At 33.8% G+C, this 4,631-nt stretch overlaps 1 long non-coding RNA gene across 1 annotated transcript; it reads left to right on the top strand.

The window, feature by feature from the left end:
- The first annotated feature begins 2,859 nt into the window (after positions 1 to 2,859).
- On the top strand, positions 2,860 to 4,324 carry LOC105778365 (uncharacterized). Its single transcript, XR_001128683.2, has 4 exons — positions 2,860 to 3,467; positions 3,541 to 3,622; positions 3,701 to 3,779; positions 3,892 to 4,324. It is a non-coding gene; the product is annotated as an uncharacterized LOC105778365 (long non-coding RNA).
- Positions 4,325 to 4,631: the final 307 nt, after the last annotated feature.

The raw sequence follows: 4,631 nt of genomic DNA, 5'->3' as shown, positions 1-4,631 counted from the left end.
ATTCATCAAGTCCATGAACATATCAGGTGCATTTGTTAAACCGAAGGGCATGACCAAAAATTTATAATGCCCATACCTTGTTCTAAACGTTGTCTTCAAACATCTAACTCATTCACCTTAAGTTGATAATACCCTGATTGCAAGTCTATTTTCGAAAACACTATGGCACCTCGCAGTTGATCGAACAGGTCATCAATCTGTGGCAATGGGTATTTTTTTTTCTAGTCAATTTGTTTAACTATTAACAACTCTTGAAAAGAGTTACATTTTAGGCCTTTATACTTAGTTAATTGCTTGTCGTATTTTGTCTCATTTTTAGGATATTTTAATTAGTATTTTTAATATTGCATTAGACTTAGACTGTGTTGGAATTAGGCGCTTTTAAATCGCTTGTAGTGGATTTTTTTTGTGTGACAAGAACAGGTTTTGGAACGAGGAAATAAAGGAGTGAAGTTTTTTCAGGGCAAAGTGCAGACAGTTTGCCGGCATGGATGTCGTGGCAATGCCAGGAAGACCAAGTTAACATTTTTCACGCAGTAGTCCTAGTGCAAATTCAAACTTGTACCAGATACATCCCCCTAAAAGATGAGAAGATAATCACGAGTTGTTAGCCAACCCTAGCATAATCTATCTATAAAAGTCGGTGAAGAGGACCACACAAACAACAAAGAAAAAAGTGAGAGAGATCCTGAGGTGTGAATAAGGGTTCGGCTGCATAAAGGAAAGGGAGTCGAAGATGATTCTTCTTAGTCATCACAAGACGCTATGCTGCCGAAGTGTGGACTGGGCAAGAAAAAGCTGTTTCTCAAAGTTTTTTCGTTATTTCCATTAATGTTCCTTCGAAAGATTGAATTGAAGTAGTTGAACACCATGTCGGATGATATTTTGATTTGGAATTTTATTTCCCAGCCCATGAGATAAATCTCATAGGGTGAGGATTACTTGCGATGAAACCTTTGACCAAAAGTCAAAGGCAATGGTAGAGTACAGAAGAGATAGCCACCAACTTTGACCAAAATTTAGAGGCAATGGTAGAGTGTGAATCAAACCCATGTTTGAATTGAAATTGAGATAGTGATACAAGTTCTTCTCTTCTGAATTAGATGGATGGCAAGTGGTGCTCCAACAGCAGTTAAATTGACAAAAAAAAAACCCTAAATCAGTGGAAGAGAATAGTAAAAAGGGCATTAAAGTTAAAAGTGTTATTTTATAGCAGCCATAAAAGTAAGAAAAGCCAAAAGTTAAATTGTATTCTACTATATAACAATGTCTTGATAAAAAGTTTGAACTCTTTTGTGGAAAAATTATCCTGCCAGTGATGTAAATAGAGCTTCCTCTGTTTTCTTGACAAAAATTTCAAAGAAAAGTAAAGAGAATAAAAGAGCAAGATTTAAAATCATATCATTCAACTAAAATATATATTATGTCATACTAAGAAACATAAATAGAAATTAGACTAAATTTCAATGCTCACAATAGAATAAATAAATCAACATTTTCTTTAAACAAATGGTTTGTGAAGTCACCAAGATATTCTCCATCATATACATCTCAAAGCTAATATTCAAGCTAAATTTTGCTAACAAAATTGTTGCTTTATTGGATTCTGTTTTGATATATCTAAAATAGTATTTGTTAAAATCTTTATCTATCTTTTTCCTAGTTTCAATATCATGTCTCATGCCAGAAAGATCTTCACCTGTAATATGTTGCATTCAAATATATTACACCTATGACAGTGGTGAAACTAGGGGGCTGGCAGGGCTGCAGTCCCCCTAAAATGAAAACTTTTCTATATGTTCCCTTTAAAATTTTTAAAATTTAAAATTAGTAAAGATAAAATTGTACTTTGGCCCCCATAAAAATATAAAAATTTAATTTAATATTTTAAAAATCATAAAGATGTAGTCTATTAAAATGGTGGAATTGCATTTTTCCTATCGTAAAAATTACAATTTAATTTCGGCCCCTAAAAGAAATTTCTGGTTTCGCCCCTAACCTATGACCAATTGTTTAGAAAATTCCTATCTCCCTTCTAATTATCGTTGTCTTTTTTGAATCTAAATTTATTATTGTCCGTAATTTAACACATGTACGTGCTAATAAAAATATGACATAAAAATCAAATTAAATTTAAAGTATAAGAGTGAATATTTCATCAAAACTCCATGGAAAAAACAATATCTAAATTCAAAATACAAAGTAAAACTCAACCAAAGAAGTATTTACACAACTCAAAATTGAAATGGAAAGTAGCCCAAAATTGAACAAAAGAACATTATAAATGATTTAAGGGTGAAATTAACGAGGAGTTTTGGTTGCCTCCATTGTCTTCCTTACACTAAAAGTTTACTTAGGTGGAGTTAGAAAATTATTTGTCATTAGTTATTGATAGATAATTACCCATTTGAGATGATAGAAAATAATAAATAAATAAGGTAACCAAAGGAATTGGAAGAAAAAACAATTGACGAAAAATTTAGAATGAGAAAAAAGATAAGAAAGAGTTAAAAATATTTTGTAACAGATGGAAAAAATTTGTTTCTATATTTAATAGCCTATTAATTCTAAAGATTGGAAGATTTACTAAAATTTATAAATTGAAAAATTTAATTATTTTCTAAAATACTTAATTATCCTTTTTTTTTAAGAAGAATGGTTGGGTTTTATTATTAAAAAAAGAGCCCAAAGTTGAAAAGGCCTAAAAACACATAAAGGAACAAAGTCCAACAACTGAACTAATCCAAAACACTCGGACAAACCGAATAAAACAACAAAAAAATATCAACCCAAATCTAAACAAGATAAAATCAAACCGACAAAGCATTAAATAAATACAAGAGTACACTGCACAACCCAACCACCCAAGCAGATTTTCCATTCCTTAACCATCTGAGCAAAGAAACCCTTCAGTTGCTTTCATAGAGGCACTGAAATTGTCTAAAAAATCTGCATAACACATTTCAGAGTTTCTAAAAGGGGCCTTTTAGAATCGACAACGACGCTTCAGTGTTTTGCTTAGCCATACCAAACCTGAAAAGACCCAAAATAACTATTTGATCTCGTTACTGATCTGCTTCCCCAGTCCCAAATCGTTGAATCGTCGATTGAGGTATCATTAGGAGCCCAATTGTTGTCGATCTACTTCTACTGCCTTATGCGCGAAAGAGGGAATGGCTCCAGCAAGATAAGTTTCTACATTTCTTTTTAGCCCTTCTGTTGCCAAGAGACGTGCAACACCATTTGCATGTTTTGGCACATAATGAAAAACACAGTGTTGATATCGCTCGCATGTTGTTCTTATGTTACAAATGTATGCCCCTATTTTTGACCTTTCGACTCCCTTTTCTTTCAGTTTTTGGATCACAGCCAAGGAGTCACATTCGATTTCCACACTAGAAAACCCAATTGAAAGCCTATCTCAGTCGCTTGGAAACAAGCCATCCCCTTCGCTACAAACGGTGAAGGTATGTGACATGGATTATAGTTTTTGAACAAAGAAGAGTACCTGAATCATCTCGAATAATAATCTCTGAACAGGATTTGTTATTTTGTTGACAAAATCCTGCATCGAAGTTTATTTTAAAGAAATGTTCTTGTGGCAACTTCCAAGACACTATAGGTACTCTACATACAACTGATTTGTCTCTCCCACCATCAACTTCCCCCAAATAGTGCTTAATGAAATTCACTGTTGCAGTGGAATGTTGTCCTTCATGCAATAACTTATTACGCTCAGTCCATATAGCTCACATCACACAACAAAACACACGACAAAGGTACGATGAGTTATTTACAAAAAAAACGTTGAATCCAATCTTTCATTGATGACTCTGATGTTTCTGTTTGTCGCACGATACCTAACTGATGGCATATTTCTTTTGTCTACAGGCATTCCTAGAACACATGTTCCACTGTTTCAACACCATTGTGACATCGAGGACAATTTTCTGAAATAATCAGTCGGTCGTAATTCAAATTAGCATAAGTAGGTAGAAAATCATTTGTAATCCTCCAGGCTGTAATTTTAATTTTGGAGAGCTGGTCTAGGCTCCAAAGTCTCTTGTACAGATTAGTGTAGGGATAGGAATTTCCTTCAGTAAAAATTTCGTGATGATTATGTATTAACCATTTGTAAGCATTGCGCACTGTGTACTCCCCTGTTGCTTATCCATTCCAAGCTCGAAAATCCTCATGTGGAACATTAGATAGAAGGATGGCTAAGATTCGCCTTGCATTTTCTTGTATAAAGGTAGAGTGTATAACATCCTCCTTCCATTTCCTTGTTTTCGAATCAATTAAATCTACCAATCTTTGAATAGAATTTTCATGTGTGCGGGACTGAATTTTTTTATTTGGGTTCCTAGGTATCCACGCATCCATTCTCACTACAACATCTAAACTCATACCAATTCTCCAACACAGGCCAGCCTCAAGAATACCTTTAGTGGCCCAAATGCTCTTCCAAGTATAATAAGGAAGTTACCCTAAACTTGACTCCAAAAAATTCGTAGTTGGGAAATATTTTACCTTAAGAGTCCTTGCTAATAATGAATTCAGATAACTAAGCAAACGCCATCCTTGTTTAGCAAGTAAGGCTAAACTGAATTTTCATAAAAAGTGAAACCCAA

Source organism: Gossypium raimondii, chromosome 10, assembly GCF_025698545.1.
Source record: "Gossypium raimondii isolate GPD5lz chromosome 10, ASM2569854v1, whole genome shotgun sequence".
NCBI classification, from domain to species: Eukaryota; Viridiplantae; Streptophyta; class Magnoliopsida; order Malvales; family Malvaceae; genus Gossypium; species Gossypium raimondii.
This window is presented reverse-complemented; position numbering and strand designations above follow the sequence as displayed.